We start from the raw sequence: 12,212 nt of genomic DNA, 5'->3' as shown, positions 1-12,212 counted from the left end.
ATCTCTGGATAGAAGGAATGGGGGACGTTTCAGGTTGAGACCCTTCTTCAGAGGGGAGAGGGAGACAGAGAGATTGGAAGGGTAAGGTGTGAAAACAAAAGATCAAGGAAAATCTAGAATGGTTCATTATTAGCTAGGGGAAGGTATGCAATCAACAATCAACAACAAAAATAGTTTTATTCGTCACATTGCACATAAAGTGCAAGTGAAATGAATTTGTAAAATGTAATCAGGACGACAATCAAACTAGTTTGAGAATTAGGATGGGGAGGGATGTGGAGAGAGGGAAAGCAAGGGTTACTTGAAGTTAGAGTGGTCAATATTTATATTGGTGTCACAGGCCCGTACAAAGCTTTTCAAAACGGGGGGTGGCATGACAGGATTACAAAAATTTTAATGTGAAATAATGTCACAAGCACAAAGTCCCTCGATGCTCAGGGGCTTTAGATGCTCTCTGATGCATTCTGAGCCTTATTTGGGAGCATTTTTGCACCAAATTTATGACCTACATTTCAGAAATTAACATGAATCTGAAAGGTAGCTTTTTCACACAAAGGGTGGTGGGTGTATGGAACGAGCTGCCAGAGGAGGTAGTTAAGGCTGGGACTATCCTAATGTTTGAGAGACATTTGGACACGTACATGGATAGGGCAGGTTTAGATGGATATGGGCAAAACGCGTGTGAGTGGGACTAGTGTAGACGGGACATGTTGGTCGGTGTGGGCAAGTTGGGCTGAAGGGCCTGTTTCCACACTGCATCACTCTATGACTTAAAAGTTAAGAAGAAAAATGCATGTAGATAAGTAGAGCAGATTTGAAAGAGGAGTGAAATGTAAAGGAAGAGAGAGGTTTATGGGTGGAAAGGAACTTAGGAAAGGAGGGGGGAGGATGGGTTTGGGCAGATGGATGAAGGGAAAATAGACACAAGTGCTGGAGTAACTCAGTGGGTCAGGCAGCATCTGTGGAGAACATGGATAGGTGACATTTCACAGAGTGCTGGAGTAACTCAGCGGGTCAGGCAGCATCTCTGCAGAAAAGGTATAGATTATATTTCGGGTCAAGACCCTTCTTCAGTAATATTCATGATGTGACATGCATACACATTCCTGAATGTTACCCAAACCATTGCGAGCTACTTTGTGACGGTGCTTGCCCTCTCCGATAATGTCTCTGCTGCCTTGGGTGATGCAGGACAGGACACAAACTTTGGGACATGGTGTGAAGCTGTTGCAATCTGTCCCAGCCTGGTAAAAGCCTGGATTGTGTGGATGTGGAGAGAATGTTTCCACTAGTGGGAGAGTCTAGGACCAGTGGCCACAGCCTCAGAATCAACAGACATTCCTTTAGGAAGGAGATGAGCAGGAATTTCTTAAGTCGGTGATGAACTGTGGAATTCATTACCACAGACAGCAGTGGAGGCCAAGTCAGTGGACATTTTTCAGGAGGAAATTGATAGATTCTTGATTGATACGGGTGTCAGAGGTATGGGGAGAAAGCTGGAGAATGAGTTTGAGAGGGAAAGATAGATAGACACTGAGTGATACAGTGTGGAAACAGGCCCTTCAGCCCAGCATGTCCCATCTGCACTAGTCCCACCTGCCCACGTTTGATCCATATCCCTCCAAACCTATCCTATCCATGTACCTGTCTAACTGTTTCTTAAATGTTGGGATAGTCCCTGCCTCAACTACCTCCTCTGGCAGCTTGTTCCATACACCTACCACCCTTTTGTGTGAAAAATATAGCCCTTAGATTCCTATTAAATCTTTTCCCCTTCACCTTAAACTTATGTCCTCTGCTCCTTGATTCACCTACGCTGGACGAAAGACACAACCAGATCTATTCAAATCATGATTTTATACACCTTTATTATATCATCCCTCATCCTCCTGTGCTCCATGAAATAGTCCCAGCCTAATCAACCTCTCCCTATAGCTCTGGCCCTCTAGTCCTAGCAACATCCTTGTAAATCTTCACTGTACTCTTTCCAGTTTGATGACATCTTTCATATAACATGGTGCCCAGAACTGAACACAATACTCTGAATGCGGCCTCACCAACTTCTTATGCAACTGCAACATGACCTCCCAACTTCTATACTCAGCCTGACCCGCTGAATTACTCCAGCATTCTGTGAAACGTCACAGAACAGGGCAAGATTAGCAAGTTTGCTGATGATACAGAAGTGCGTGGTTTTGCAGATAGTGAAGACGGTTGTGAAAGATTGCAGCAGAATCTGGATCAATTAGCCAGGTGCGCAGAGGAATGGTTGATGGTTGCATGGTTCCTTGAAGGTCGTGTCGCAGGTATATCAGGTGGTCAAAAAGTATTTTGGCACTTTGGCCTTCATCAGTCAGAGTATTGAGTATAGAAGTTGGGAGGTCATGTTGCAGTTGTATAAGACGTTGGTGAGACCACATTTAGAATATTGTGTTCAGTTCGGGGCACCATGTTATAGGAAAGATGTCAAACAGAGAAGAGAAGATTTATGAGGATGTTGCCAGGACTAGAGGGTGTGAGCTATAGGGAGAGGTTGAGTAGGTTGGGACTCTATTCCATGGAGCGCAGGAGGATGAGGGGAAATCTTATAGGTGTACAAAATCATTAGAGGAATAGATCGGGTAGATGCACAGTCTTTTGCCCAGAGTAGGGGAATCGAGGACCAGAGAGCATAGGTTCAAGGTGAAGGGGAAAAGATTTAGTAGGAATCTGAAGGGTAACCTTTTCACACAAAGGGTAATAGGTGTATGGAACGAGCTGCCAGAGGAGGTAGTTGAGGTTGGGACTATCCCATCGTTTAAGAAACAGTTTGGCAGGTACATGGATAGGACAGGTTTGGAGGGATATGGACCAACTGCTGGCAACTGGAACTAGTGTAGCTGGGACATTGTTAGCCGGTGTGGGCAAGTTGGGCCAAAGGGCCTGTTTCCACACTGTGTCATTCTATGACTCTATCCATGTTCTCCAGAGATGCTGCCTGACTCGCTGTGGCAGATTGTGCTTCCTCAGCTGCTGTAGGAAGTACATCCTCTGTTGTGCCACTTAAGGTCCTTTGAGATAATGGTTCCCAGGAACTTAAAATACTCCACTGATGTGACTGTGGTGTTTTTGATGGTGAATGGGGTGAGGGGAGGGGGAGTTCTCCTAAAGTCTACAATCAATTCCACTGTCTTAAGAGCATTGAGCTCCAGGTTGTTGCGATGGCACCAGGACGCCAGCTGTGTCACTTCCTGTCCGTAGACGGATTCCTCCCCATCCTGGATCAGTCCAATCAGGGTTGTGCCGCCCGCAAACTTGAGAAGCTTGACAGAGGTGTCTGTGGAGGTGCAGTCATTGGTGTAGAGAGAGTAGAGGAGAGGGGAGAGTATGCAGCCTTGCGGTGCTCCTATGCTGAGAGTTTGCAGGCCGAGATGTGCTTTCCCAACCTCACATGCTGTTTCTTTTTTATTTATTTTTTAATTTTTATTAGAAGTACAGTAAATTGATACGGAAAGTGAGCAAGAATCGTGAAGGTGCAGGAAAGTGTTGGGAAAAGAAAGCCCCTTAGGGAAGAAGTTAGCGAAGGAAGTAAAGAAAGGAAATTAGACCCTAGAAAGAAAAGAAAAAAAAGGAAAAACAATCGCTCTATTGTAACACAAAACTCCGCAAAAAAGGATATACCAACCGTATTTTTTTTTTTTTTTTAATTTATTTTATACCCCCCGTTACCAGATCCTGGTACCATTTATATTTTAAATTACTATTGCACCTTATACTTGTAATAGTTCCATAAATGCAGACCACGTCTTTTGGAAGTGGTCTGCTTTGCCTGCTAGGACGACTCTCATCTCTTCCAAGTGTAGTGTTTCGAACATGTTTGAAATCCGCATTTTTATTGTTGGTATTGGAGCATTTTTCCAAAATTTGAGTATAAGCTTTTTTCCCATTATTAGCCCGTAATTAAGTAAATTCTTTTGAAACACGTTTAATTCGGGGTTACCTTCCGATATTCCAAAAATGATCCATTCTGCTTTTGGTACAAGTTTTATTTTAAATAATTTTGTGAAGATTTCAAATATTTCGTTCCAGAATTTTTGGATTTTTATACAAAAAAAACAAAAGAGTGCGCTATGGTAGCTTCTTGTAACTGACATTTATCACAAATGGGTGAGACATTGGGGAAAAGTTTATTTATTTTAGTTTTTGAATAATACAGTCTGTGTAATGTTTTATATTGGATTAGAGTATGTCGTACGTTGATCGAGCATTTATGCACATATAATAAGTGTTTATCCCAGCTCTCTTTTGAAATTTTTATAGCTAATTCTTGTTCCCAATCTCTTCTAATATTATCTGTTGTAGGTATTTCTATATTTAAAATAATGTTGTATAAGTATGATATTAGATTTGCTGATTCAGCCTTTGTCTTCATGGCTTCATCCAATAAGTCAGGGGACATGTTATGATAGTCTTTTGTGTATTTTTTCAGATAGTCACGGATTTGAAGATATTTAAAATACTGATTATTTTTCAAATTATATTTCAGTTGTAATTGTTGAAATTATGATAATTTTCCTAATTCATACAAGTCTCAGAGCGTTTTGATTCCCATTCTTTCCCATTGTGTAAATGATATATCTATAATTGAAGGTTTAAACAACGGGTTATTAACTATTGGCATTAAAAGAGATAGATTTCTTAATTTTAGATTCTGTTTTATTTGTTTCCAAGTTCTAATTGTGCTATGTATCATTGGATTTTTATTATAATTTTTGTTATTCAGATTCATTGGTGAGAGGAGAGTCGCTCCTGTATTACACGGAGAGCAGTCCTCTCTCTCCATTACAATCCAGTCCACCTGCTGGGCAGAGTTGTCCAGCAGGTGAATCACATTTTTAATATTTACTGCCCAATTATAGTACATAAAGTTAGGGAGCGCTAGACCACCCATCTCTTTTGGTTTACTAAGGTGTGTTCTTTGTATTCTGTGGGATTTATAATCCCATATAAAATATGTAATGTCTGAGTCTAGTTTTTTGAAAAACTTTTTTGGAAGATATATTGGAATTGATTGAAATAAATATAGGATTTGTGGTAAAAAGATCATTTTTATAGCATTTATTCGACCTATTAAAGACATTGGGAGCGTTTTCCAGAATTTGATTAGATTATTTAGTTTCTTAAGTATGGGGCTATAATTGACATTAAACATAGCGTAATAGTTTCTAGTGATTTCAATTCCTAAATATTTAAATTTTTCTGTGGCTATTTTAAAGGGGAATTTCAAGAGATGTGTTGAGTCTTTCGGTTTTATCGACATAATTTCACTTTTGTTCCAGTTTATTCTGTATCCTGAGAAAGATCCAAAGTCCTCAATTAGATTTAATATGTTTGGTAGACTGATTTGGGGTTTTGTGATATACAGTAAGTAATACATCGTCTGCATATAAGGATATTTTGTTATTTGAATATTTTGTATTATAACCGTAACTACCCGGGGTGTGTTCTAATTTTTTCAGCTAAAGGTTCAATTACCAGAGCGAATAACAGCGGTGATAATGAACATCCTTGTCTGTTGCCCCTTGTTAATTGGAATTTCGTAGATAATATATTATTAGTTAATATTCTAGCCGTGGGTTTGTTATATAATAATTTTATCCATGCGATGAAGTTCTCTCCCATTTGAAATTTTTGCAATACTTTAATCATATAATCCCATTCTACTTGATCAAACGCTTTTTCTGCGTCCAATGAAATGATAGATAACTCTTGTTCTTGAGGTTTGTGAGAGTGCATTATGTTAAGCAGATGTCTCAGGTTATTAAATGAATGTCTCTTAGGTATAAATCCCGTTTGATCCTCATTTATTAATTTACTAACATATTGACAGTCTTCTAGCTAGTGTTTTCGCTAATATTTTTTGATCCGTATTTAACAAAGCAATAGCTCTAAATGAGCCTGGTTCTTCTATATCTTTATCTTTTTTTAAGTATTAATGTGATCGTTGATTCTGCTAGTGTTTCAGGTAAGATTTGTTCTTTAAAAGCGTATGTATACATTTTCTGTAGACGTGGTGTAACTATGTCGTAAAAACATTTATAAAATTCATTACTGAATCCGTCTGGTCCTGATGTTTTTCCATTCTTAAGTGTGTTTATTGTGTCTTCTATTTCCTTAGATGTAATTTGTGCTCCCAGTTCCTCTTGTTCCTTCAGTTCTAATTTTGGAAGGTTACAATTGTCCAAAAATTCTGAAACTTTATTATTGTCTATTAGCGTTTTTGATGTGTATAAATTCTTGTAAAATTGAGCAAATATTTTATTGATATCATTAGGTAGTGTTAATAATTCCCCTCTATCTGATTTAATCTTTGAAATTGCATGATCTTTTTCCCGTTTTTTCAGTTGGCGTGCAAAACGTTTAGGGGGTTTATCCCCAAATTCAAAATGTTCTTGTTTTGTAATTTGAAATAATCTTATAACCTTCTCTGATAATAATTTATTTAGCTTAAATTTCAGTATTAAAATTTTATTATGTTTATCCATAGTTGGATCTTTAGCATTGTCTATATCTAGTTGTCTGATTTGTTCTTCTAATTGGCTTTGTTCATTCTTATTCTTTTTGTTTTGAAAAGCTTGATCCGAGATAATGACTCTTCTAATAAATGCTTTGAAGGATTCCCATAGTAAAGTGGGCTATATATCTGGTGTATCATTTGTCTCAAAAAATAGGTCCATCTGTTTTTTTAGATATATACTCCCTTGTGGGCCTTTCAAAATTTGCGAGTTAAACCTCCAGAACGATTTGTTCGTAGACATTCCTTCTAATTTTAGAACAAATGTTAGCGGGGAGTGATCTGAAATCATATTGGTGTGATATTTAGGGTTCATAGTATAAGGGATTAGTTTTGTATCCACTAGGAAGTAGTCTATACGTGAGTATGTTTTGTGTGCCATTGAATAAAACGAGTATTCCCTTCCAGTCGGATTTGCGATCCTCCAGACGTCTGCTATATTTGTATTTTTTATATATGTATTTAAGAGTTCACTAGTTTTAGATTTCATATTACCTCTTTGTTTTTGCATCGATTTATCTAAGTACGGATCTAAAACACAGTTGAAGTCTCCTCCAATTATAACATTTTGGTAGTTAAATTCTGCGATTGTATTCAGGATTTTATTAAAAGATTGAGGATTATCAAAATTGGGCGCATATATGTTTACCAAGGTGATTGGCGTAGCATGAATCTCTCCTGTAACTATAAGATATCTCCCTTCCTTATCTGATATAATGTTCTTTGATTTGAATGGTATTCCTTTGCAAATATGATTGCGGTGCCTCTAGATTTCGAAGTATATGAGGAGTGAAATGTTTGGCCTATCCAATTCGCCCTCAATCTCATCTAATCTTGATGTTCAAGGTGCGTTTCTTGTAGAAAAGTAATGTCCGTGTTATATGATTTCAACTGAGCTGGTATTTTGCCCCTTTTAATTGGTTCATTAATACCCCTTATATTCCAGCTACACAATGTGATTCCTCCCATTTTCTTTTGTTTATCATCTTGCATTTTCTCTGATTTTAATACCATTATTTATTACGGTGCATCCATACCTCAGGACTCTGGATATTTGGGGGGCGTTCATATTACTAACTTCCTTGGTAGATCCCTTTTGCGATTTTCCTTGGGGAAAAAAAACACATAGTAGTGACATATTGTGATTACAAAAAAAAATGGAACAAGTAAAATTACAGTGTCTGACGTATTCGACACTGTAGCTACTATGAAATTTATTTATCTAACACTTTCATCTAATTATTTATAATTAGTTATACTTTTGATAATTGTAAGCTGTTAGCTGTAAGGGTTAACCAGAAACAGGCTCCTGGAATTATGCCAGGTGCCTGAGTCTCCTCCCTTCCCCACGTGAACTACATAACACTTAAACATTCAGTAATATCTACTTTAATTCTAAGATTTGTTATCTCTATATACGCGCTGGTCAGTATTTTTAGCACCTTATTACATTTTGCCCCTTTTATAGTTCAGGTCAGTTTCCATTTATATTTCTATATTAGTATTGTTAATTATTGTTAATTCTCTATATTTTGTAAAGCTGTATTAAGATCTTAAACCGCCATTTGTCCTTGTGATGCTTTCCACATTCGGCTCTGCTGTTCGTCTCTCCGTTGCTTATCAGTCTTTCCTTCATTTTGAGTTGAATTCCAAAGCGTCCAAAGGAGATAAGGTGTCTAGACCGGCGCACGTGGAGATGTTCTTCCATTTTAAACTTTTAGAGAATGGTGTTTCTTCCCTTATCTTCAGGTGTTCTCTGTGAAGTAATAAAAGGAAAGAAATTGTCCATATCGTCCCGCTGCCTTGACTAATCTTCTGTTTCTGCCACAATCTCTTGGGCATATTTATAAGATGCGTCCAAATTAGTGAAAGTTTTCTCTTTTCTCTTGAAAGTAATGCGCATCCTGCCCGGATAAAAAATGCCACATCTGACATCTTTAACTCCATGCAGAATCTGTCTTGTCTGTGAGAACTTTCTTCTCTTTTGCACAATCTCATAGGGATAATCCCGGAGGAGTTTGATAGAGTCGTTTCCAAACGTCATCTTCACTCCGTATTTGATTTTTTTTCATCAGCTCTTCAAGTGCTGAAATGTCCCGAAGTTTGACTATGATCTGTCGTGGGTGGGCTGGATCTGCTTGTGATCTTGGCTTAAATTTAGGTATTTGATGTGCCACTTCAATTTCCGGTTCCACAGGTAAATTGAGTGCCTTTTTGATTAAGTTGGCAGTGAACTCACGGGCGTTATTTCCCTCTGCTCCTTCAGTTACTCCCAGTATTCGTAAATTTTGGCGTCTTGACCGTGCTTCGAGATCAAGACATTTATCTGAGACTTTCGCCAGTTGACTCTTGAGGCTGTCTAGTTCTAGCTTAATTCCCTGCATATCTTCAGCCATTTGATCAACAACTGTTTCCATGTCACATGCTGTTTCTTGCCTGTCAGGTGGCTGGTGATCCACCGACAGAGGGGTTCAGGCACAGTCAACTCGGAAAGTTTGGAGCATAGTAGGTCTGGCACAATGGTGTTGAATGCAGAGCTACCTTTCCTTAGCAGCTCTGATCCTCTTCTCAGCTCTATATCGCTTAGGCTATCTTTTAACTCTTTAACGATTAGGCAATCGGCTTGATGCGTATTTTCCCCCCACCCTTCAATCTTGAAATGGAAATGTTACATCTGTATATAATACCATTAAAATGTATATTTATATCACAAACAAAATTAATATTTTTCAGTATTGTTATCAAGGAAAAGAAAGCAGTTCCAGCTCCTTCCCCTCCTTCCGCTCTCTCTCTCTCCCCATCCCCTATCTCTCCCTCTCACATTGCCCCCCTCTTTCTGCTATCATCCTCCCACGCAGAGTTGGAGGGTCCCTGGAAATGGGGGTGGGGGGGGGGGGGGTGGAGAGAGGCGATGGTCCACATCGGGCGGCGGGAAAGTGAGGGTCCATGGGGGGGGAAGGTGAGGGTCCGCGGCAGAGGAGAGTCAATGGTCCGTGGCTGGGGGATGAAGGCGTGGGCCCGGCAGGAGGTGGCGTGGGTGGAAGATGGCGTTGGCGTGGGGGTGGGGGGGGTTTGTGGTGTTGTGGGCCTGGCGGCGGGAGAGGCGAAGGCCAGGCAGGAGCGGCATCTGGTGTCGAGGTGCGCCGCTGCCAGTCATTCCCGCTCCAGCCCGGCGATGGGAGAACGGTCTCCTGTTAGTCTCCGGTCTCCCGATTGTTTGCTACCCAGGATAAGAACCAGACTCCCCCTACCACAACGCAATATTCGACTACTTACCCAGAGTAGACACAAGGCATCGAGGCGATCACTGATTGTGTGGACTGCAAGATGCGATCTGATCCTGCCCGAGCCCACTGCGCACGCGCGGAGAGACAGCGTCATTTAGCATCGCTACTGTGTCACCGGCTTCCTCCAACTGCGTAGAGGTCGGGGATGGGGCCCTGGTACGTATTGAAGAAGGATTGTTCGGTGTACCCGATAAAGAGGCAGGCATAGCTGGGGCCCATGCGTGTGCCCATAGCTATGCCTTGTATTTGGAGGAAATGGGAGGAGTCAAACGTGAAGTTATTGAGGGTAAGGACCAGCTCCGCTAGGCGGAGGAGAGTGTCAGTGGCCGGGTATAGGTTGCTTCTCTGGTCGAGGAAGAACCGGAGGGCTTTGAGACCATCCTGGTGGGGGATGGAGGTGTAGAGTGACTGGACGTCCATGGTGAAGATGAGGGGGTGAGGGCCTAGAGAATGGAATGCGCGGAGACGACGGAGAGTGTCTGAGGTGTCTTGAACATAGGTAGGGAGTGATTTAACCAAGGGGGATAGGATGGAGTCAAGGTATGTGGAAATGAGTTCGGTGGGGCACGAACAGGCAGAGACAATGGGTCTACCGGGACAGTCAGGTTTGTGTATTTTGGGGAGAAGGTAAAATCGGGCCGTGCGGGGCTGGGGAACGATGAGGTTGGAGGCTCAGTCGGGCAGGGCGGCAGGGCGTGGGAGTAGATGAAGTCGGTGATGGTGCTAGATATAGTGGCCTGGTGCTCGTCAGTGGGGTCATGGTCCAGGGGTGAGTAGGAGGAGGTGTCCAAGAGTTGGCGCGTGGCCTCAGTTTTGTAGAGATCAACGCGCCAGACTACCGCGGCACCTCCCTTGTCGGCTGGTTTGATAACCCAACCTGGGTTGTTGTGGTGTGAGTCGATGGCAGTACGTTCAGAGGGGGGGAGAGATTGGAGTGAGACAGAGAAGTTGAGGCGGTTGATGTCGCGACGGCAGTTTTGGATAAAGAGTTCTAAAGCCGGAGGCCCACGAGGGGGGTTCCACGAGGAGGGGGTGCGTTGGAGACGGGAAAAGTGGTCATCAAAGGGGGGCGAGGACTGCTTCCCATGGAAGAATGCTGTGAGGCGGAGGTGATGGTAAAAGTGCTCCAAGTCGTGGTGGGCGCGGAATTCATTGAGGTGGGGATGGAGGGGGACAAAGGTAAGACCTCTGCTGAGGACAGACTTTTCGGTGTGGGAGAGGGGGAGGTCGGGGGGGGGATGGTGAACACCCGGCAGGGATGGTGGTTGGGGCCGGAGGAAGGCAGGTGGGTGGACTGGGGACGAGGTGATGTGTGGTGAGTGGGTGGTGGGTGGTGGGTGGTCAGGGGGTGGGGGTTGAGAGGGCTGTGGTGTGGGTGGGGAAGAGCAGGAGTCACATAGTTAGAGGGGGATGGGGAAGACCCAGTGGAACAGCCACTGGGGTTAACCAGGCTGGGCAGACTAGCACTAGGACCCAGCGCAGTCAAACCCAGGAGAGTGGGAGTGAGCAGCGTGGAGGCTTCAGGCCCAGTGCAGAGTCCAGTTTGCAGGTAAGGCGACTGCTGTGGGCTGCTGGAGGGAGGTGCAGTGGCGAGGGTCGGTGGACCCGATAGTAGGAGTCCATGGGTAGTGGAGTCGAGGTCCGCGGGCGATGCGTGGGAGGTCCCGGTGAGCGGATGGTCGGTGGGGCGGCGCGGTTCAGCCAACCCGGTAAGGCGACGAGATGAGTCGGGTGCGTTGCGGCAGCTATGTGCGGGGAGCCGTATCGTAGGTCCGGTCCGGCGACGATAATAGATGCCAGTCGATAGTCTATCTTTTGTGATGGATTCAGTGAGATCAAGAAATGGTAGGGAGATGCAGAAATGGTCCAAGTGAATTTGAGTGTAGGATGGAAATTAGTAATAACCATATAACCATATAACAATTACAGCACGGAAACAGGCCATCTCAGCCCTACAAGTCCATGCCGAACAAATTTTTTTTTCCCTTAGTCCCACCTGCCTGCACTCATACCATAACCCTCCATTCCCTTCTCATCCATATGCCTATCCAATTTATTTTTAAATGATACCAATGAACCTGCCTCCACCACTTCCACTGAGAGCTCATTCCACACCGCCACCCACTCTCTGCGTAAAGAAGTTCCCCCTCATATTACCCCTAAACTTCTGTCCCTTAATTCTGAAGTCATGTCCTCTTGTTTGAATCTTCCCTATTCTCAAAGGGAAAAGCTTGTCCACATCAACTCTGTCTATCCCTCTCATCATTTTAAAGACCTCTATCAGGTCCCCCCTTAACCTTCTGCGCTCCAGAGAATAAAGACCTAACTTATTCAACCTATCTCTGTAACTTAGTTTGTTGAAACCCAGGCAA

This window comes from Leucoraja erinacea, chromosome 3 (genome assembly GCF_028641065.1).
Source record: "Leucoraja erinacea ecotype New England chromosome 3, Leri_hhj_1, whole genome shotgun sequence".
NCBI classification, from domain to species: domain Eukaryota; kingdom Metazoa; phylum Chordata; class Chondrichthyes; order Rajiformes; family Rajidae; genus Leucoraja; species Leucoraja erinaceus.
Note: the sequence above shows the minus strand (reverse complement) of the source record.